The sequence below is a fragment of the Chrysemys picta genome, chromosome 3, assembly GCF_011386835.1.
Source record: "Chrysemys picta bellii isolate R12L10 chromosome 3, ASM1138683v2, whole genome shotgun sequence".
In the NCBI taxonomy this organism is placed as follows: Eukaryota; Metazoa; Chordata; order Testudines; family Emydidae; genus Chrysemys; species Chrysemys picta.
Genome location: NC_088793.1, coordinates 64,622,819 through 64,647,112, shown reverse-complemented (window position 1 = coordinate 64,647,112; position 24,294 = coordinate 64,622,819). Strand labels below are relative to the sequence as shown.

The 24,294-nt window shown below is 43.5% G+C and overlaps 1 long non-coding RNA gene across 1 annotated transcript; it reads right to left on the bottom strand.

Moving 5' to 3' along the window:
* Positions 1-18,769: 18,769 nt before the first annotated feature.
* Positions 18,770-24,294, bottom strand: LOC135982254 (uncharacterized). Its single transcript, XR_010599497.1, has 2 exons — positions 21,380-24,294; positions 18,770-20,971 (listed from the first exon to the last, which is right to left on the bottom strand). It is a non-coding gene; the product is annotated as an uncharacterized LOC135982254 (long non-coding RNA).

Sequence of the window (24,294 nt, the reverse complement as noted above, 5' to 3'; positions counted from 1 at the left end):
AACAAGATTGTTGCTATAAGTTGGGGACGTACCAATTGGAAGTGACAGTGGAGGAGAAAGACCTGAGTGTATTGGTTGATCACAGGATGACTATGAACCATTAGTGTGATGTGGCTGTGAAAAGGCTAATGCTGTCTAGGATGTATCAGGCAAGGTAGTTCCAGTAGAGACAAGGAAGTGTACTGTTATACAAGGCACTGGTGAGACCTCAGCTGGAACACTGTGTGCAATTCTGGTTTCCCATGTTTAAGAAAGATTAATTCAAACTGTAACAGGTGTAGAAAAGAGCTACTAGGATGATCTGAGGAATGGAAAACCTATCTTATGAGAAAAGACTCAAAGAGCTTGGCTTGTTTAGTCTAATCAATAGAAGGCTGAAGGGAAATATGATTGAGAGATATGAGGAGAGATTATTGTATAAATACATTAGAGGGATAAACACCAGGGAGGGAGAGGAGTTACAGTATTTAAGTTAAGCATCAATGTGGACCTCAGAACAAATACATATGAACTGGCCATCAACAAGTTTAGACTTGAAATTAGGTGAAGGTTTTTAACCATCAAAGGAGTGAAGTTCTGGAACAGCTTTCCAAGGGGAGCAGTGGGGGCAAAAAAACCTAACTGGCTTGAAGCCTGAGCTTGATAGGTTTATGGAGGAGCTGGTATGAGAGCACTGCCTTGGCATGTGGCCCATCAGCAACTACCAGTCGCAAAAATCCTCAACGGCTGTAGATGGGACGACAGATGGGGAGGGCTCTGATTTACTACAGAGAATTCTTTCCCAGGTGGCTGGCTGGTGAGTCTTGCTCACAAGTTCAGAGTCTAACTGATCACCATATTTGGGGTCGGGAAGGAATTTCCCCCTGGGTCAGATTGGCTGAGATGCTGGGGGGGGGTCACCTTCTTCTGCAGCATGGGGCCACTTGCAGGTTTAAGCTAGTGTAAATGATGGATTCTCTGTAACTTGAAGTCTTTAAAGCATGATTTGAGGACTTCAGTAACTCAGCCAGAGGTTAGGGGTCTATTATAGGTGTGGGTGGGTGAGGTTCTGTGGCCTGCAATGTGCAGGAGGTCAGACTGGATGATCATGATGGTCCCTTCTGACTTTAGTAAGTGTATCTTCAGTCTAAGAAGCCCTCTGTTCTATCAACAGATATTACACGGTTATTAATAATCAGGAACAGTTCTGGTCACCCTCTAACTCTGGAGAAACTCTGTACTGATTTTATATTGATTTTATTTAGACCTATGGGTTACATTATTAGGGAGGGGCTTGCAATCTGAAGCCAGGTCCTACATGATAACGGCTCAGATTTCACAGTTTTGGGGGAGGTTGAACTGCACTTGCAAATGTTATAGTTTGGGCCTATCACTACTTACATTAGAAATCCATGTTCACAATTCATACTGCAATTCTGTATATATGATGTTACAGACCAAAGACATATAAATAGTCAATTATTTTCTTTTCATGCTGCTGAGTCACTCACTTAGCACAATTATCTTTGCAGTATTCATACACTTTGCCAACAAGTTTCTTTTCCCACTTCCTAGTCAGTGCCACTTTCTGGAGGAGGAAAGTCAGGGTGTGTCAGAGTCATCAAATAGAAATGTATGGGCAGCAGGCTCAGTGGGATAGGTCAGAAATCAGCAGGGGTGCAAGTACATGAGGCACTGTACATACATAGACAAAATATCAGCCTCTTCTTTGGCAGCCACGTTTTATTCGGAGAGAAAGAATTAGCATCTAATTAGCAAAATTAACCTAACATTGATAAGTTCTTGCTGAAATTAAGGATTCAGCAGAAGACTAAGCTTTTCATCTGATCACCAATCACAATTAAAGGCACTGGTCTATAATGATTCAGCTGTGCAGGTCTACAGAACCTCCAGCATCAGGCTTTTACAAACAGAAACGCTGAATATTTATTTTTCTATTGCTCTCATTTTTTGTGTGCACATCTATCTCTATGTGTAAGAGAGAACGAGAGTTAGTAGTGCAAGCAGTCCTTGTGAAAGTTCACTCTGAACTTTTGCCATTCCGCCCCCCCCCCCCCCCCAGCCTTCCCTAGCAAATTTCTTCCTATTCTGTTCGGTGCCTCTCCAGTGCAAGCTCCCAATTACACCAATTTACATGGCACAGGTGTATGTCCATGGGGGAGCAAGCTGAGCTCATGAAATTCATTTCCCGTGACTTAGGGCAGACTTTCAACCAGCTTTATAGAAGCCAAGGATTAAGTATGAGCTTAAACACATCTACTGCCTCTTCACTCCTCTCACTGAACACTGGTGGTCTTGGTTTAACTAGAAATCCACACTAAACAGCATGGTCATCCCAAATAATATAGGGCTACATTGTGACTAGATGACCTGTCCTGAGCAAGGGAAAGTAGGTTCCAGTGCTGCCCTGGGGTGGCCCATTAAGAAGACTGAGATCCAGAGTCTCTGAGCAGCTCTGGGGAGATAGTAAGCTGCACCCAGTCCATAACTAAGGTAAAGCTATGATGGCAGGTATGTTTTAGGGTGGAGCCAAAGCTCTGCCCAATAAGGGATGTAGTGGCTCTGTGGACCCTGCTTCTTCTCCCATGCTCTTTGTCTCTGGGTGCCCACAAAAAACAGGCCACAAATCTAGCCCATAACAACTAGACAGCTACAGTCTCTCCTGCTCTCAGTTGTCTTCTGCCTCAATTTAATTTCTTTTTTTGAGACCATGGAGAGACATATATTTTTAGGTTCCAAGGAAAGCAAATCCAGTTAGTGCCAGCTGTTACTGAAATAACTCCAGTTCTATTATGGCAAGTCAGAAAGGCATCTGTTTTGTTTTTCTTACTCTCATGGCTTGTTGTTCACTGCTTTTTATGAGCCATGCAGGTTGGAAACATCAAATTAAAATGCAGTCAGTAGTGACACCAGATTGACAGTCAGGGCTATGTTTCTTCTATACTCATTTCTAAAAGGATGTTACTTTGTTGCATTCAGCATCTATCAAGTCTTCAGGAAATTTATAGAAAAACCCTTGTAATAAAGCTTAATTGCCCCAAAACATGAAAAGCGACATTGAAGTTTATATATATTACACACACAAAAACTACAAGTGCATTTAGGTTGCAAAGACCAGCACTTAAAAGTTAGGAAGTGACAGAATTAAGGTCGTCTGTGCACTTATGGATTATAAGTGGTGCACCCATAGTTACATTTGCCCAGTTAAGGTTAACTGCTTCATTGAGAAACTCTAGCACCAGCATACTTTAGACCAGGGATTTGAAATTTGGCACAGGGATTATCCTACTGTCTGGGCAGTGTCTTTTGCCATCCCCAGGAAAAACTGGCCGAAGTTATAAACTTCTGAAAAAATGCAGTTCTCACATGCGCAGTAGAGCCTTGTTAGCTTTTGGTAGCTAAATTAAGGTTGCAGAGGTAACCTTCATTCTGGCTTTTCCTTACTTTTGAGGGCTTGACTTTGCAACCTTAATAAAGTTCTTGTACTGTAATATATACTGTTCTTGTAATATATATATTGGGTTTGTGTGTCATATATTTATACACAGCATTTAGTGAAAATTATGCTTATCAAGGGAGATGGAGCACAAGTCGGGGGGGGGGGGTAATTCTCTGAGGGGAATTGTCCTGTCAGAGAGCACAACTAGGTGATATATTTTGTTACCTTTGATAATGCACTTGTAATGAAGGTTCTAATCACAGAGCTATGTAACATGTGTACTCATCTTCATTAGCTAATCCTGTTTGAGTAATTTTTTTCTTTGCCTTTCTTTTGTTCTGTTTCTTTCCCAGCCATCCTTTTGGGCCTAGCTTTATTTTAATGACTGATAGCCTTTGTGCAGTGCCAGATACATAAGACCAACACTATACAATTCAGCACCACACAGAGTCTATAAACTCAACTTAATAGGCTACTAGGAAATCCCTGGGTGGCACAGAGATGGCATAGTGGCTTTCTGCCACCCCATTCTCTCCCAGCTGTGTTCCAGCTACTAGAAAGGTCCCTGAGGGGCATGAGCATTTGAACACAATTTAGGGCAGCCTTAAGGTTGCTCTAGATTATAAGTGGGTTGACCCAGTTTTCAGGATCAGAGAGCCACCTGTACCCTGCCTCCCACTCCCACCTTCTATCATGCAGCAAACATAGATCAGCCAGGTGAGAGGGTCTAGCCATAACAACATAAAATGGTTGGGATTTAATAAAAAGAGCCAAAGGGAATTATGCATCTAAATCTCATTGAAGTTCAATGGGAGTTGAGTACCTAATACCCTTAGACTCCTTTGGAAATCCTAGCTGCATAAGTAAGGGCTAGGTCACCCCTTCATGGGACAGACTTATATAGAGGACATAAAACTCTGAGTTCAATTCACAGCCATTCCACTGAACCATTCCAATGGGAGCAATGGAGATTTGGGCAGGATTTATTTCCTGGTGTTTATGAAGTCTGTTCCAGATCTCATGGAAGCATGTTTTTCCTGTATCAGTGTCTGCCCACTGATAGCTGTCCCCCACACCACTGTCCCTCAGTGTGCTTACTCAGTGCAGATCACCAGATAAGTGAGATGTATGTAGTGTGTGTGTGGCATTAGATTTGAATGCTGTGCAGAAAACATAAGTAGTTTCTTGCCAGGGCAGATCGAATAAGTTTAGCATATAATGATGGCGGAGATTATTCCAGCCACTTGTGTGAATGCCACTCTGAACTTGTCTCTGCAGTTTAGAAAACATTTCAATTTTCTGTCTCTTCTCAGTGACTTCAGTCTCATCATGGGGCATTTCTCTTTTTAATTTGCCTCCAGACGCTAAATATGACAAATTGCAAGTAGGTTTACTCTACAGCCACATCATAGTTAACAAAGCATGTAATGATGCTTTTAAACAGCAACTTATCTCTTGCAAAGAGACTCAGCCCTGTTCTGGAAAGCAGGAAAACAAGGCCAGGGTCCTGGACGTAATCTCTGCCCTCAGCATGAACACAAGGTAATTTAGAGAAAAAGATGGACAGAAATTATAGACATGCTTATTAATTATTGTTATCTATTATTTGTATGGTGAGAGCACCAAGAAGCTAGGGCCTCATTGTGCTAGGCACCATGTAGACATAGAACAAAAGAGATGGGCCCTGCCCAAGAGAGTTTATAATCTAAGTATAAAAGGATAGACAACAGGTGTCTAAAACAGAGAGCCATAGAGAATGCAAAGTAACAATGCGACACCACCGATCCGTATGCAAAGCTGTGGTCTCAGCACACCAGCTGCCTGATCATTGCTGAGCATTTTGTAGGTGTCCCAGGAGATGAGCGTTTTGAGGAGGGATTTGAAGCAGGTCAATGAGATGAGCTTGTGGCTCTCTCCCCATGCACGTAAAGCAATGTAAAGATGCTTGTTAGAAAAAAAATATTAAATGGGCACTCAAGACTGACTTTGTTTGCAGACCCAAAGTCAGGATATAGTACCTGCAGGTAGGTGAAAATGTAAATTTCTCATTCACACCCTTCTTCCTGCCAAAGAATGGCAGCTTACCCGGGTGATGTTGATACCTGACTAAGGTGCTGGCTAACCTTTTGTCTCTGAGGAACTGGTTTGGGCTGCTTTTCTAAATTTGAAGCATGTCTCAGCAATTTCAAACAGTAAAAATAACTTTACATACAATGTTGCTACACACATTTTGCCAAGACAATAAAGTTCAGTAGATTATGAGTTTTCAACGGATACCTCACAAGGCACAGTTTGTACAAAATTTATCATAATCTTGTAAAAGTGGCGATCATAAGGGTACAGTCTGTCACAGACTCCTATTTGTTTATCCCCTGGATCAGAAACAAAATTTCAAGTAATAGGATCCCCAAAACACAATGGAAACAGTCTACACTTAAATTTCTCTAGCTAATGAATAATAATAATAAGCTTCCCCTAATTTGTCTTGGGAAAGACATTCCTCAGTTAAGAATATCATTCTGCACTCCTTCATGATGGAGAGCATGGCTCTTAGGGAGGTTTAGTTCTAGATAGCAGGGATTGGAGAGTCTCATGGCGTTTTGAGTTTTATAAAGTCTGACTCTGAGGTAGAGAGTTTGGAAAACTGACTTGCAATAACCATTTTGTCCTTAATTTAAATTGCTGTTTTTCAAGAAAACTGTTATTTTAAAAGCATCTGTTCCTAACTAAATGGAAGCTTGCACTATCCAAACAATGAGGATGCCTGTTTGCTTTGCTTCTGGGACTAGAATTTTTATTTCTTAAACACAGCAGCCAAGCCTAGAATTCATGTTTTGCAACAGCCAAATAAGAGATGAACTTCAAATGTCTGAAGGCCTATGCTGTTCTGTCTCTAGAAAGGGTTCATTTCAAATGAGTTCTAAAATGTCACAAAATGAGCTCTCCCAGCCTTTCTAGCTGCTGGGCAAGATTGCTGTTTGTTTGTGGGGGTTTCTTAGTTTTGCAAAATTCTATGAAAACGGTCACCTGTCTGTGAAAAGACTTGAAAACCAAATACTGTTGATTTTGGAGTGTATGTGAGAAAGAGCAAGCAAAATAAATGATCAGTGACTGCAGGTAGAGCTATATGGACCTTTGCCCTTGCCCCACTTGACTTTCTTTGGGCACTTTCTTTGAAATGGCCATCATCTGACTGGTTGCTACTCTCCCGCAGATTCTCATGCTGAGCTTGAAGCTATGACATGAGTTGGGCAGAATGGAAGTTGGGCACATGCGGGCAACCATGTCAAAGCAGGCACCAGAGAGCACCTGGACAGAAGGCGGGAGGAGCGATTAAGGCAGAAAGGAGAAGGGAAAGTAACACATAAGAAATATATCTAACATCACTGCAAATATTTCTTGTATGTTGTTTATCTCTAGTTTGTCTTGATTGTTTGATTTGTCTATTTTGCCTGTCTTAGATTGTAAACTCTTTCAGGCAGCAACAGCGTCTTCCTCTTTGTTAAGAAAGCACATAACATATTTTGGGCACAACTTTCAGTATAAATAATAAACAATAATTGTACATGTTTTCACAGCCTATTTTTAGGCCTGAGTCTTCAAATACTTAAGCATGTGATTCTCTTTACTCATATGAGTAGCCCTATTGACTTCTTACTGGACTACTACATGAGTAAAATTACCCGCCTGCTTAAGACCTATATTTTCATAAGTCACTTGCTATTTTAGGTGCATAATTTGAGACACTTTAAAGGGGACTGATTTTCTCAGCAGTTTCTAAAAGTCAGGCCTCTTTAAGATGTCATCTCAAGTTGGGCACCAAAAAATGGAGGCACCCAAAATCACTAGTCACTTTAAACATACAGGTGCAAAAGTTTGCAGGACTGAGGTGTAATAAAAACAGAACCAAATTCAAATTCACAATGAAATGTGAAAATGCTTGGTGCATTTCTGCATTTCACTGTGAATATTTTACATACCTCTGGGAGCAGCACAAAACTTTTTCACTCAATTCCAGAGTCTCTGTAACAGTTACGACAGTGGCTGAAGAATCCGTTATTGCTTTGCTCTCAGGAATGGCCGGAAGAAATGGTCATTTTGCAGTATTCCATCACTCAACAGCATTTTCAATGACTGCAAGTTAAAGACAGACAAAGTTAAATTAGAAATAAGGCCCAGATTTTTAACAGTGACTGTGATGAACCATTGGAAGAAACTCCTAAGTGAAGTGGTGGATTCTCCATCTCTTTATGTCTTTAAGATTAAGACTGGGTGTCTGAAAAATATACTTTAACCAAACACAAGTTATGGGCTCAATACTGGGATCACTGAGTGAACGTGTGTTATACAGGAGGTCAGACTAGACTGTCCAATGATCCTTTCTGGCCTTAAAATCTATGAATGAAACTTAAAGTCCTTAATGTATGCTAATTTTGTCACAGAATTATTTTTAGTTTTGGGGCGAGATCCTCAACATGTGTAAAGTGACACAGCTTAGCTGACATCTACAGAGCTATAATTATTTAAACCAGTGGTGGATCCGTCCCTTAGTTTTCTGGCTGTGTAGTGTCCTTTATACATTGTTACAGTGCTAAGGAACCAGTTAGTTTGTATTGCCCAAGGCACCAAATCTTTAATAAACTATACTTGATGACAGACACTTTAAAAGAACTTACAGCAACAAAGAATAAGCATACCCACTGAGTGATGAAAGAGACTGGATTTTATAGGATGTTAACTAGATTAATAGCAAAACACATTACTTCCATCTACAGCGCCCTTGCTCTTGATCTGCTTAAGACCCCTTCAAAAACAGCTGGAACGTATTTATTAGTTAACAAGAGAGATTATAAATTGTAAGTTGATCTGAAACTGGGTTACTTATTGAATAAAAAAAATATAGAGCAATGTTTGTGAGTATAACAGTGCCAGGGCAGAAACCAGAAAATGCTGTCCACATGCTGGACTGCATGATTATTATTAAATAAATAAGAGGATAACTAACATACCTGTTAAGAAAAGAAAAGAAAAGACTTTTGTGCAGAGCATCTTGTTAGTGAAAAAGTAGGTACGTATTTTCATGACATGCTTTAAATCAGTGGTCACCAACTGGTCAATCGTGATCGACTGGTCAATCCTGGAGACTTTCCCAGTCGATTACGATCTCCGGCTGCAGCGGCACAGCGAGGCTGCCGCGGCCCCACACCACTCCCAGAAGTGGCCAGCATGCCCCTGGAGCCCAGGCGGGGGGGAGGGCAAGGGATCTCCACGCACTGCTGCTGCCTGCAAGCATCACCCCCGCAGCTCCTATTGGCCAGGAATGGGGAGCTGCGGCCAATGGGAGCTGCGGGGGTGGTGCCTGGAGAGAGGGGCAGCACTCTAAGCCACATACCCACCCTTAAAGGGCTGCAGGGGTGTGTTGACCACTTCCAAGAGCGACTTGGGGCCGGGGCAGGCAGGGAGCCTGCTTTAGCCCCACTGCGCCACCAACCGGGAGCCGCCCGAGGTACGTGCCCCCTGGCAGGAGCCTGCACCTCAACCTCCAACCCTGATCCCCCTCCCAGAGCCAGCACCCCATACCCCCCTCCTGCACCTCAAACACCCTCCTGCACCCCAAGCTCCTGCCCCAGCCCTGAGCCCCCTCCCAGAGCCAGCATCCCGTACCCCCTCCTATACCCTAATACTGTGCCCCAGCCTGGAGCCCCCTTTTGCACCCAAAATCCCTCCCAGAGCTTGCACCCCTCACCCCAACCCCCTGCCCCAGGCTCAGCTCAGAGCCCCCCCACACACTCCAAAGCCCTCAGCCCCTGCCCCAGCCTGGTGAAAGAGGGTGAGGGTGGGGGAGAGCAAGCAAATGAAGTGAGCGGGGCAGGGCTTTGGGTAAGGGGTGGGGCCTCAGGGAAGGGGTGGGGCCTCAGGGAAGGGGCGGGGTTTCACTTAAATTCAAAAAGTGATCTTGTGTATAAAAAGGTTGGAGATCACTGCTGTCAATAATATAAGTACTGCCCAATTAAGACTGAGCAAAATCATTGAGTGGCAAGTGCCCACACTACCTTGCATTCATTCCACATTAAGAATGGTATAAAATCAATCAGTCACAAATATTTATCTTGTGTGCTGTGCCTTGTATCCCTCTTGCAAATAGCATGTTTTTAACTGGGGATAAAATGATGCAGGGATTAATCATATGTAACATATGTGACAGACCCAGACCAGTGGGGTACAGGAGTCTGGTAGAGGGCAAATATACTGGTCACTGGATGAGTAGTTTTCTGTTCCTTGAGTGACCAGAGCAGGGGCTGCACTAGAGTAATCAGGAACCTGCTAGAACCAGTTAAGGCAGGCAGGCTAATTAGGACACCTGGAGCCAATTAAGAAGAAGCTGCTAGAATCAATTAAGGCAGGCTAATCAGGGCAGCTGGGTTTTAAAAGGAGCTCACTTCAGTTTGTGATGTGAGTGTGAGGAGCTGGGAGCAAGAGGCACAAGGAGCTGAGAGGGAGAGTGAGAGGGTGAGGGTGTGCTGCTGGAGGACTGAGGAGCACAAATGTTATCAGACACCAGGAGGAAGGTCCTGTGGTGAGAATAAGGAAGGTGTTTGGAGGAGGCCATGGGGAAGTATTCCAGGGAGTTGTAGCTGTCATGCAGCTGTTACAGGAGGCACTATAGACAGCTGCAGTCCACAGGGCCCTGGGCTGGAACCCGGAGTAAAGGGTGGACCTGGGTTCCCCCCAAACCTCCCAATTGACCTGGACTGTGGGTTCTTCCAGAGGGGAAGGTCTCTGGGCTGTTCCCCAACCCACATGTTGAATCTCTGAGGCAAGAAAATTTGCCAATAAGCACAGGACCCAACAAGATAGAGGAGGAACTTTGTCACACATTGTATGTTGCTTCAGACTTGAAAACATGTGGAGAAGGAACGAAGTGACAGAAAACTCTTCTGTCAGCTGAATCCCAAAGCACTTAGACACTAACTTACAGCTTCAACAGAAATTCAGTTGAGGCTGAGTGCCCATGAATTGTGTTTCTAAGGTAAACAGATGTCTCCATAACATGTCAGACAGAATATGAACATTTCAAAATGCATTTTTAAGCATTCCTGAATTCTTGCAGAAGAAATGAGGCATCAAGACTGAGAATATTCTGACAAGTTTAGTAGAACTGAATGCTAGGAACAAATTCTGTAAATCATAGTGTGTAGCTACCACTTATTCTTTCAATGCTTGGTAACTTCTTCCTGAGAGTAGAAAAGATCCAAGCACAATTTTACTCCCGATAGTTCTGCACTTTAATAAAGCTGAGCATAGATATACAGCATAAAAATAGTTATTAGCCGCCCATTGAGAACCAGGAGGGAGTAACAAAATGACTGTAGTTACAGTACCCTGATTATAGCTTTGTCTCATACTTGGAATTACAAGTGATACCTACCCACAGCCTGAACACACACACACAAAAGAGTTTAGTCAATCTACAACCACAACCAAAATGATAGATTTGTCACTCTTATAAAGACCTAATCTGAACCTTACACAATAAAAGTTAAGTCTTTCAATTCTGAAGGAAAATATTCCAGATTCATTCTTTTCCTTTCAAACGAGAGAAGCTCATATATTTGTTTTCTGGGACCTGGGGTGAAATCTTGGCTCCATTGAAGTCAATGGGAATGTTGCCATAGACTTCAGTGGGGCAAGGATTTCACCCCAGCATCTTCAAATATATTGTTCGAAGTGGGACATCGGAAGAAAGACTGTGCAAGTCTGGAGAGCATGCAAGGCAGCAATATAACTATATATTGCTCATGCATGAGAAATAATTAAACTGTCTCATAATGCATACACAGTAGGAGGCCAAATTAAGGTTACACGGGCAATCTATTTTCTGACAACTATTGAATGCTTAACTTTGGAAGCTTAATAATATTCTTTTAAGATTGTGTGAGTGTGTATAATTTCCTCCGTTTTTAAAAAAGCCCAGAAGAAACAGAAATTCCATCCTGTGACATTATATTGCAACCCACCCAGGTCAACAGCAGGGCTGAACCCAGGGCCGTCCTAAGGATTTATGGAGCCCTACGCAGTATTATTAAACTGGTGGCCCTATGCCCGACCGCAGCCTGGGCTCGCAGCCCGCGGGAGGGAGGGGGAGGCAGCAAAGGTTACCGAGCTGCCTGGCCCGCCTCACGGCAGCGGAGAAGCCCAGTTCCCCACAGAGACGCCCGTACCCTCTCCCTCAGGCAGAACTCACGGCATCAATACATTTGACTCTGTGAATACGGCCCCTGCCTAAGGACACTGCAATGCGTGCTGGGTGTGCGGGAGCCAACCCACTCTTACCTGCTGTCATGGGCCGTGGGTGAAGCTGCCACTTGGGGAGGCTAGCTCCCCAGCCCACCTCTTTTGCCTGTGGCCCTGCCCATACTCCACCCCTGCACTGCCCCAGGCTCCATCCCCACTCTGCCCAGACCTCGCCCTCTCCCCACTGTCTCCCTCCTCTCTTTCCCTCCCCAACGTTGCTCGCCCCCTTCCAGCCAAATCCCTGAACCCGAATGAAGCAAATGACATTTGTAAAAACCACTCTTCTGCAATTTCTTCTTAAAGAAAATGGAGCATGTTTTCCACTGCATGCCAGAAGGTAAAGACTGGACATGCAGAAGGTACCTAATTAAAAGCACTAAATTTGGGAATAAAAAATGTCAGTTGCGAGTTTTTTGATATACCCTGAAGTTTGTCAGAGATTTATTTGCAAAAACTTTGTAGTAAGAACAAGCCAGCTATCCTGCTGAATACAACATTAAATATTATGGAATACATGATGCAGCTCTTCTCTGTTTTACATTTTCTTAATCAGTATTTCTAAGCTGATTTTATATTTTAAATGTCCTCTTAAGCCTTCATAAAGTAATCATTTCAGATTACTACATATTTAACTGACTGAAACAAAGACATTATTTTAAATTAATCAGTCACAGAGGTTTAGTGTGTTTATAACAATCTTCATTGCTTTTAGAAAAAGGGAACACTAATTTACTTTGTGTGATCTCCTTAACAATAGACATGTTTATGAAATTTCACCAACTTTAAAAAATATGTTTTCAAAGATTTTAGGCATAACAAAGGATTTTATATCTTACTAAGGAACTGATTTTGCTAGTGGTTTCTCTTAAAACTAGTTCATCAAACAGTCAGAAGTAAAGAAAAGGAAACTCGTTTGTCCAGCAATCTGGAAGAAAAGGGGTGTTGTCCCTTTAAAGGCTCTTTTCAAAAGGGGGGTGAAGGGAGAAAGAGATGGACAAAAAGGACAGGAAGACTTTGGAAGCACGTTTTTTGTACTATAGTAATTAAAATTAAAATGTGTATTTTAGATCAGGGTGGCCCTTTGAAGGATTTATTTAAAAAATGATATGTCTGAATAAAGCATTTAAGGCTAAAGATGAATACTCAGATTGTGCATCTAAAAATCTATGCAAGGATTTTTAGAGATGTGATTATCATCTTTAGCAACACACTAATGACATATTTTTAAAGCAAATTTTAAACTAAGGTCCTGTAGGCTGACATGTTCTGAGTAAATATTACAGTCATGCACAACTGTTTTGTCAGTAAATTCAGAAACTGACAGTATATACCCAGGGCCGGCTCCAGGCACCAGTTTACCAAGAAGGTGCTTGGGGCGGCCACTTTGGAGAGGGGTGGCAGGTCCAGCTGTTTGGCGGCAATTCAGTGGACGGTCCCTCACTCCTGCTCGGAGCGAAGGACCTCCCGCCGAATTGCCGCCGCAGATCGCGATCGCGGCTCTTTTTGTTTTGTTTTGTTTGGCTGCTTGGGGTGGCCAAAACCCTGGAGCCGGCCCTGTATATACCTGGGGGTTGGCAAATGCCTGTTAAATGGCTTCCTTACCGCTTGAATGGCTCTTTAACAGTTTCAGTGTTGTGCTAATAGGTCTGAAAGGCTGGGAGGCTTTTTCACTTTTAAGTTACTAGATCCCCTCGGAGGAAGACTCACAAACCTGCAGAAGCCAGCTGTGGGAGCCTGCAGGAAGGGTCAGAACAGGGATAGGAAGAGGCAAAGGGTGAACACTAAGACCCAGGGGTGCCCAAAATTTTCAGGTGCCCTACGCAGCCGCGTATGCTGCATATGCCTAAGGACGACCCTAGCTGAACCCTTCAGATCCATGGCACAGAGCTCAGCCACTTAAGCTAATGGTGTAACCAATAGTACTAGTAGGTTGTAATCCTCAATGTAGATCAGCAGTAGATAGAAATGAGATTCACTTTACCAATAGATTTCATGATTATTTGCTGACAGCAAAGGAAGGGTTAGATTCAAGAATTTTGAGTTCCATTCCAGGTTCTGGAGGGGAGCCTACTCTAATGCCACCCCCAACCAAACTTTACCTCTTCTGGCCCATCCCCATATTCCTGTCTCTTTCCCACCCAAGGCTCCTCTCCTAGCTAGTTCCAGTCTCCTCATTTAGTCACTCCCAGTCTTCCCATCCTAGTTCCAGTCTCATTGACCAGACAGTCCTAGTCACCCCCTCCATGCTCCCGCTCCCAGTCCCAGTCTCCCAACCACACTCCCAGTGCCAGTATTACTGCCCCCGCTTCCAGTCCCATTATCTTTGCCCACTCGCGCCTAGTTCTCCCTTTGTCATGTTGTAATAATTGGGCCTACAAATTTACCCTAATTGTAAAGTCCAGTGTGAGAAGTACATGAAAGTTCATGAGATGTCACATTGACTTATAGCAACAAAAGTTTTGATAAGAAAAGGAGCAAAAGGGAGCCAAAGAGACTAAGGCCAAACAAATAGGCCTGCTGATATAATTCAAGGACTCTTAAAATCTTGCTTGATCAGCAAGAACAGTGTGAGACTAGGACATAATAGACCACAAGTGATGTGTTGGAAATTAGGCCTAATGGGTGGATAATATAAGGAGAGGATGGGCTCTTCCACCCATCGCTGCCTTTTAGGGTCCTCAAAAAGAGACTCTGGAGGGAGAATACAGACGGTTGCTCTGACAGATATTACAACCCCATGCAGTATCTTTGGGAGGCTGTTGTTTTAAATTTATGAATGGCTTATGTATAATTGTGTTCTACTCCATGAGAGAGGGTTACCACAGCTCCTCTAGGAATGAAAAAACAGTTTGGGGGTGGGGAGTTGTTGTTAAGGTGAATCACTGAGACTAAACAACTCCAAAGAGTTTCCATCCCCTAGAAGGGTTTGGATATACTGGTTCAGGCTGGGTTTTCCAGAGACTATGAGGGGGGAGGGGGGGGCTTTTGATGTAAAGTGATGAGCCTGAACTGACCTGTGACCTTCCTTTTGATTCAGAAAACGAACATGACACTCTGGTCGAGGGAAGGCCCCAACCCTGGCTGAAGGGTTGGAAAGGATTTTGGCCTATAAGACTTCCTATGTGGGAGATGGTGATTTCTGGGATGTTTATTGAGTGGTGAAATCTGTTTATTGGTCTTAGAATCATAGAATATTAGGGTTCGAAGAGACCGCAGGAGGTCATCTAGTCCAATCCCCTGCTCAAAGCAGGACAAACACCAACTAAATCATCCCAGCCAGGGCTTTGTCAAGCCGGGCCTTTAAAACCTCTAAGGATGGAGATTCTACCACCTCCCTAGGTAACCTATTCCAGTGCTTCACCTAGTGAAATAGTGTTTACTAATATCCAACCCAGACCTCCCCCATTGCAACTTGAGACCATTGCTCCTTGTTCTGTCATCTGCCACCACTGAGAACAACCTAGCTCCATCCTCTTTGGAACCCCCTCTCAGGTAGTTGAAGGCTGCTATCAAATCACCCCTCTCTCTTCTCTTCTGCAGACTAAATAACCCCAGTTCCCTCAGCCTCTCCTCGTCAGTCATGTGCCCCAGACCCCTAATCATTTTTGTTGCCCTCCACTGGACTCTCTCCAATTTGTCCACATCCCTTCTGTAGTGGGGGGACCAAAACTGGATGCAATGCTCCAAGTGTGGCCTCACCAGTGTCAAATAGAGGGGAATAATCACTTCCCTCGATCTTCTTGCAATGCTCCTACTAATACAGCCCAATATGCCTTTGGCCTTGGCAACAAGGGCACACTGCTGACTCATATCCAGCTTCTCATCCACTGTAATCCCCAGGTCCTTTTCTGCAGAACTGTTGCTTAGCCAGTCAGTCCCCAGCCTGTAGTGGTGCATGGGAATCTTCCTTCCTAAATGCAGGACTCTGCACTTGTCCTTGTTGAACCTCATTAGAATTCTTTTGGCCCAATCCTCCAATTTGTCTAGGTCACTCTGGATCCCATCCCTACCCTCCAGCATATCTACCTCTCCCCCAAATTTAGTGTCATCTGCGAACTTGCTGAGGGTGCAATCAATCCCATCATCCAGATCATTAATAAAGATGTTGAACAAAACCAGCCCCAGGACTGACCCCTGGGGCACTCAGCTTGATACCGGCTGCCAACTAGATATCGAGCCGTTGGTCACTACCCATTGAGCCAAACAATCTAGCCAACTTTCTATCCACCTTATAGTCCATTCATCCAATCCATACTTCTTTAATTTGCTGGCAAGAATACTGTGGGAGACCATATCAAAAGCTTTGCTAAAGTCAAGATATATCATGTCCACCGCTTTCCCCATATCCACAGAGCCAGTTATCTCATCATAGAAGGCATTCAGGTTGGTCAGGCATGACTTGCCCTTGGTGAATCCATGTTGACTGTTCCTGATCATCTTCCTCTCCTCCAAGTGCTTGAAAATGGATTCCTTGAGTACCTGCTCCATGATTTTGCTGGGGACTGAAGTGAGGCTGACTGGTCTGTAGTTTCCCTGGTTCTCTTTCTTTCCTTTTTAAAATATGGGCACTATATTTGCCTTTTTCCAATCGTCCGGGACCTCCCCTGATTGCCACAAATTTTCAAAGATAATGGCCAATGGCTCTGCAATCACATCATCCAATTTCCTCAACACCCTTGGATGCATTAGATCTGGACCTATGGACTTGTGTAAGTCCAGCTTTTCTAAATAGTCCTTAACCTGTTCTTTCACCACTGAGGGCTGCTCACCTCCTCCCCATACTGTGTTGCCCAGTGCAGCAGTCTGGGAGCTGACCTTGTCTGTGAAGACCCAGACAAAAAAAGCATTGAATGCTTCAGCTTTTTTCACACCATCTGTCATTATGTTGCCTCCTTCATTCAGTAAGGGTCCCACACTTTCCCTGACCTTCTTGTTGCTAAAATACCTGTAGAAACCCTTCTTGTTACCCTTCACATCCCTTGCAAGCTGCAACTCCAGTTGTCCCTTGGCCTTCTGGATTACACCCCTACATGCTCTAGCAATATTTTTATACTCCTCCCTAGTCATCTGTCCAAATTTCCACATCTTGTAAGCTTCCTTTTTGAGTTTAAGCTCACCGAAGATTTCACTGTGAAGCCAAGCTGGTCACCTGCCATATTTGCTATTTTTTCTGCAGTTCGGGATGGTTTGTTCCTGCACCCTCAGTAAGGCTTCTTTAAAATACAGCTCTCCAGCTCTCCTGGACTCCTTGTGCCCTCATATTAGCTTCCCAGAGGATCCTGCCCATCAGTTCCTTGAGGGAGTCAAAGTCTGCTTTTCTGAAGTCAAGAGTCCGTACTTTGCTACTCTCCTTTCTTCCTTTTGTCAGGATCCTGAACTTGACCTAGTCACTGCTGCCTAGGTTGCCACCCACTTCTACTTCCCCTACCAATTTTTCCCTGTTTGTAAGCAGCAGGTCAAGAGGAGCATGGCCCCAGTCGGTTCCTCCAGCACTTGTACCAGGAAGTTGTCCCCAACACTCTACAAAAACTTCCTGTATTGCTGTATTGCTCTCCCAGCAGATGTCAGGGTGATTGAAGTCCCCCATTAGAACCAGGGCCTGTGATCTGGAAACTTCAGTTAGTTGTCCAAAGAAAGCCTCATCTACCTCATCCTTTTGATCCGGTGGTCTATAGCACACATCCACTACAACATCACCCTTGTTGCTCTCGTCTCTAAACTTAGCCCAAAGACTCTCAACAGGCTTTTCTCACTGGAGCTCAGAGCAATCATACCACTCTCTTACATACAATACAACTCCTCCACCTTTTCTCCCCCACCTGTCCTTCCTGAACAGTTTATACCCATCCATGATAGTGCTCCAGTCATGTGAACTGCCCCACCAAGTTTTTGTTATTCCAATCTCGCCATAGTTCCTTGATTGTGCCAGGACTTCCAATTCTTCCTGCTTGTTTCCCAGGTTTCTTGAGTTCGTGTACACGCACCTAAGATAACTAGCCAATTGCCCTGCTTTCTCAGTATGAATCAGGAGGTCTTGTACCCTCCTCCTTGTGTTTCCTCCCGGTATCCCACTCCCCCACTTACCTCTGGGCTTAGGTCACCAACCCCCAGTGAACCTAGTTTAAAGCCCTCCTCACTAGGTTAGCAAGCCTGCCTGTGAAGATGCTCTTCCCTCTCTTCGTTAGGTGGATCCCATCTCTTCCTAGCAATCCTTCTTCCTGGAACAGCATCCCAGGGTCGAAGAATCCAAAGCCCTCTCTCCGTAACCACGCATTCACCTACACAATTCGACGGTCCCTACCTGCACCTTTTCCTTCAACAGGGAGGATGGACGAGAACATGACTTGCACCTCAACTCCTTTATCCTTCTTCCCAGAGAAATGTAGTCTGCAGTGTACATGTGGAGAAGTAGAAAGGGGTAGTGGTCCGAGGTCTTGATCAGTCTTGGCAAACACTCCATCACATACTGGATTCTAGCTCCAGGCAAGCAGCACACTTCTCGAGTCTCCCAGTCTGGTCGGCAGAAGGATGACTCTGTACCCCTTAGGAAGGAGTCCCTGACCATCACCACCCGTCTCCTCCTCTTGGGAGTGATGGTCATGGAACCTCCATCCCTAGGACAACGTATCCCGTGCCTTCTGGCCGATGGCGTCTCTTTCTGATACCTTCCCTCAGAGGGCTCTTCCAAATCCTTCTCTGCAGTAGTACCTGTCTTCATGTGTTCTCTCTGCTAACATGATACTTAACATGGAGAAATAGATTCAATATGTGTAATGACTGGGTTATATTGAATCTATTTCCCCATGTTAGGTATCCTCACACCTTCTTGTCAAATGTCTAAAATGGGCCATCTTGATTATCACTACAAAAGTTTTTTTTTCTCCTGCTGATAATACCTCATCTTAATTAATTAGCCTCTTACAGTTGGTATGGCTACTTCCACCTTTTCATGTTCTCTGTGTCAGGGACTTTTTAACCCAGACGGCAAGGTTCGTTGTCTGACCGCAGAGTGAGAGACAGGCAACACCAGCAAGGTCCAATACAAGCTCTTTATTGAAGAGTGCACACAACAATAGAGAGCGGCCCGTCTCCAGAGAGAACCAGCCACGATTACAATAACTAGTGAGATTATATAGACAGTTCCGTCGCGTCATAGTTAAAGCAACCCAATCCCCTCCTTTACTAGTTAAAAGCTTCTAATATTCATGCATATCTATGTTCTTTGACAGTACAAACAGTTCATGATTCCTCAGCAGCTTCTTATCAGCTTTTTCGTCATGCACTAGAAACTAGGAGAAAGTGGGGAGTTAAGAACAGAAACAGGGAGTGGTGACTGCAAGTCTCCATATGTCCAAACAAACCGTTCCTAGTACATTTGGTACAAGAATATGGTCCCCCCCTTTATCTCATTCTTTGAAGCCCAAGCAAGCATGTCCTCATGTTTCACAGAGAGACAGGAATGGCCCAGCAACTACAGTTAGCCTAACTTTGGCTAAGCTGGCCAAACAACCTGTTCTATACTCCATTTTCCTTGGACCTAACAGTCCCCCCTTTGTCCCTGGAGTACCTCGAAGGGACTCCTGGGACAACTACTGAGCAGAAAGACTGGGGTTGGTTACTTTTGGGCAGAACACACCTTGGCGCCCATCCAACGTTCAACTTTTATTATAACATACAAGGCCAGTAAGCCGCATGTAATTACAACGGTGCTTCGGAGTACATTATGGAGCCAACTACCTATATCTGGAATCCAATTGAACAGGTTACTCCACCAGGATTCAATTCGCTTCCCTCCGTGGTCCTTTGCTACTTCCATAAGGTGGTTTGCTCTTTTTTTAAGTGGCATTATAAACGTCTGGGACATACACACAGCATTCTTGTCCAATTAATGCACATGTTCAGTAAAATATCTAGAGCCAAGTGGTTCTGGAGAACCATCTGCCTTAGTTTTCTCTGTGTGGTTGCCAAGTCTACCAGGGCATCGGCGTTAGTCTAATTTCCCAGATGTCTCGGTGAATTACCCAATCCCACATGCATCTTTCTCATGGACCCGGCAGGATTCGGTATGTGGGAGCCCACACCTCCCTAACCGGTCTATATGCTTGGAAGGAGCATTGAGAATGTCCGCACTTCCACCAGGAAGTCTCCAAGTATTTCTTTATGGCCACAGATCAGATGGTACTCCTGATGTGTCTGTAAGGGCAGTGGGCCAAGCCTGAACATGCTAGATCCCACTGCAATGCCTTCTCAGCCTCAGTGATATTCAATACTATCTCTGTCAGCAACTTCTGGGTCATAGAACTAAGGACGGAGATAACATGTAACTCACTAATTCCAGCCTGTACCTGGGTTAGCTGTGCTCTACAAATAAGGCTTGTGGCCTTCTTTAGTTGCTCTAATTTCTTATTATGTTTTTGGTTTTTTAAAAATATTTTAAACTGCTGCTGTACTATTGGCCTTATCCCATAGGGATCCGGTCAAGTCTCTTTTTTTTCTAGAGGAAATAACTTAAGCCTTCTGTTGTGCTAATCTAATACAGCCCTTTTTGCATTTAAAATTTAATTAGGGAGGGCAATACATGCTGAAGGACTTATTCAAAACACAGGGCGCAGCCTGTAGAATAAACCCCAAAATTCAATCAAAACCACATTCCCAAGCATGGGTCCCACAAGTTTCTTCCTGCCAGTGTATAATTCTTTGTTTTTTCACCAGGGTCAGTTCTTAATTTTTTTTTGTAATCAGGAATTCCTGGACTTTGGTGGTTTCAATGGAGTAAGTGTTCCTTCTTCTTTTTTTCTGAAACAGTGTGGTTCAGCATCATACAGGGGAGAGGTTACTAGCACATCACCTTGTAATGGGTTTTGCTTTTTTTAGGAAAAAAATCCAAAGGCACAGTAGGTCTGTCAGTGGACAAGGGAGAGGTTACTAGCACTTCACTTTGTCTTTTTTTTCTTTTCCCTGCTGTCCAGAAGGCACAGCAGAGTTAGAAGGAGGAATAGGCTGATCATCAGTCGGAGAGTCCTCCCGAGGTGGAGGGGTCTTTTTGCAGTGAAAAACATGAGTCCAGGTAGGCAGTCCTTGGCACTTCACAGCGGTGTTGGTGGTTAACAGGACTTGGAAAGGGCCTTTCCAGCATGGAGTCAAAGCAGTCTTTCGTTGATGGACTTTACGTAGACTCAGTCTCCTGGTTTCAATGAATGGCAGGGCTGCTACGGTCTTTAGGTAGCACTTCTTTACCTGTGAGAAAAACCTGACACATTTCATTAATGCCTGGCAGTGTTTTGCAGATTTTACAGCTGCTTGGGCACATTCAGGCCCCCCTTTTCTTGGCTGTCAGCCAAGTCTTAGCTGTGGGCAGTGCCCTTGGATGGGCCAGCATCTTATTTTTAGACTGAGCTTGCTAGCTATTTTTTTTTTTAGTTAACTCGTTCTGTTTTTTTTTCTTTCTTTCTTTTTTGGCTTTTTTTAACCTACAAAGGAAACTTTCACTTTTCACTCATACACTTTTTTTCAACAATGAACACATACACATTGCCATTATACAGTACATTAGTCTTATTATTTAATGTATGCCATATACACTCTTCTAGTAAAATAACTTCTATACAGAGCTTTGGAGCAACAAACCAGGACAAGCACACCCACCTTTGAGGAGTCCACTTGGTACAACCTCTCGTGTCCAATAGCTTTCTTCTCTCCCCAGCCCTCTGGCTAGAAATCTGAGATAGCCAGAAGGATCCCATGTGCAATATGGGGAATGGGTTAACTTTCCATGTCCTTGCTTCCAAAGACTGTTGATATGCAAATTTTAACAACATTTTTTTTAATTAAAAGCTTTTTTTTTTTTTTTTTTTTTTTTACTTAAGCAAATGTATTAGACTTTAGTATATCACATTTTTCTTGATTTATTTAAACACATTGTATTCTAAGTTGAATAAAACTAGTATTTGCTTTTTTATTTAACCGTTTTATTTAATTTTGAACTAGACTGTCTTATGAAAATATTAAACACAACAATTTTGGCCACAAGACAAACACTACAAGACAGGACAAAGAACACAAAAATAATTTTTATTGTACCAGTAAATGCATGGTACGTTGAATGCTGTTCAGCTGGTATCCGTTTTCTCTGATGATTTGAAAGACATTATTTACTTAAAATATTTCCTTTATATACACATACTCTTGTTGATTTTAGGCAAAACTGAGGAATTACCCCATATTTCCTTGTATTTGTTTTATAGGCAGCCCAGGTTTCAGTGGCTTCTACCTTATTAGTTGGAAAATTGCATTAATACAGATGCTTTCTGGCTTGCTTCTAGATCTAAAGCTATCTACAGCTTAAAGATTCTTACTTTAAAAAAGGACACAATTAACTTTCTTAGACTTTTGATTGCCTTTTACTTCTAACTTCTGCTTTCAAACACACAGTGATTTGAAAACGACAACACAACCTATATTGGCAAGTTTGCATTTCTTTTACCTTTGCTACAATATACACTGCACATATTCTGGGGAAAATGCACATCCTCTCCACAATTCAATTTCTACAACACTAGCCACATCAATTTCTACACAAGGTGTAACTATTTTTTTTTATGCTTACAAAATCTCCATGCACCCACAGCAAAGTGACAGCTCGACCACACAGAGCCAGGGGCACTGTCTTTCTATCTCTTTACTAGATTTTTTATTTGCTATTTTGTTACCCAAAAACAAATTTAAATCTTATATTCTTCTGGCTTTGACTACCCTGCTGCAGCCACAACTTTTGGTCTTTATTTAAAACATTTTAAATTTTGTAGCATTAAGTCATTTTAAGGATTAAATGCTAAATACCTTAAACAACACTAGTTTCCTGTGCCTGGCAAAAGTATTCTCAGTTTTTGCAACTTTAAACAATACCAGTTTATCTTAAACTTATAAAATACAGATTGTACACAGCAGGAGTGTTCTTCAGCAAATTAGACTAACGTATTCATAGTCGAATAATTCCACTTAAATAACTTTTTGCCTGGATTACTTACAGAAATTCTTACCAAGTTTCACTGCTTAATTCCCTTTAGCAACTATAGAGTTAACTTCTCACTCTTGGGAGGGCTGTTCTTTTACACCCTGAGGTCTCTTTCAGAGATTCCAGTCCAGGCCGGCTGCCTGGGGCTTCTTCAGCGTCCCCAAACCACACCAGCTCCAGGGTCTCAAAGGCAGACTGTTGGATCTCACTGGATAGTTAAGCTTTGCAAATGTAATCTCAGCACTGTAACTTGTACTGCCTTTGGTTTGCCTCTGTCTATATTTTTTCACAGCCAGCTGGGGCCGAAAGCAGTTTTTCTTTTGGTTTATAGTTATACCATACAAATAAATAATCCATTTGTCCTGGTCTAAGATCAACTAGGATATTTCTGAGGGAATCCATCCTGTCAACAGAAAAGGTTCTGCACCTTGGCCAGTCTTTAGTCGGGGACAAATGGGTAGTAAAGGAAGGCCATTGAATTTGGCATAAGTTTCTCATTTAGATTTAGTCAAACCGGTTGTTCCAGAGATTTCCTTCCAATTTCTAAGTACCAGAGACAACGGGGCGTCCCCCGGGCACTTGCTGCCAAACTGTCCCATTTAGCCTGTAGGGACTCTAACCCTACTCCGGGGACTCTAACCCCTCACTGGGGACTCTAACCCCTTTCCCGGGGACTCTAACCCCTTTATGGCGATCGCTTACCTTATTCAGGGACTCGAACTCCAAAGACCTGACCTCCCCAGGGACTCGAACCCCGAAGACCTGGATCCTACTCAACGGGTAGGTGGACATTGCTGGGTTTCTACGGGCTTCAGCTGGTTCACAGAACTCGCCTTATCGCCGATGCAGGGATCAGGTTACCGGGCAAGGCTCCTCGAAGCCAGAGGATGCGCGCTGCGTTGCTTCGGTGTCTGATCCCGCACCGGAGAGTCAGACGAGTCCCGGCGGAGTCGCCAAATTTGTCAGGGACTTTTTAACCCAGACGGCAAGGTTCGTTGTCTGACCGCAGAGTGAGAGACAGGCAACACCAGCAAGGTCCAATACAAGCTCTTTATTGAAGAGTGCACACAACAATAGAGAGCGGCCCGTCTCCAGAGAGAACCAGCCACGATTACAATAACTAGTGAGATTATATAGACAGTTCCGTCGCGTCATAGTTAAAGCAACCCAATCCCCTCCTTTACTAGTTAAAAGCTTCTAATATTCATGCATATCTATGTTCTTTGACAGTACAAACAGTTCATGATTCCTCAGCAGCTTCTTATCAGCTTTTTCGTCATGCACTAGAAACTAGGAGAAAGTGGGGAGTTAAGAACAGAAACAGGGAGTGGTGACTGCAAGTCTCCATATGTCCAAACAAACCGTTCCTAGTACATTTGGTACAAGAATATGGTCCCCCCCTTTATCTCATTCTTTGAAGCCCAAGCAAGCATGTCCTCATGTTTCACAGAGAGACAGGAATGGCCCAGCAACTACAGTTAGCCTAACTTTGGCTAAGCTGGCCAAACAACCTGTTCTATACTCCATTTTCCTTGGACCTAACATC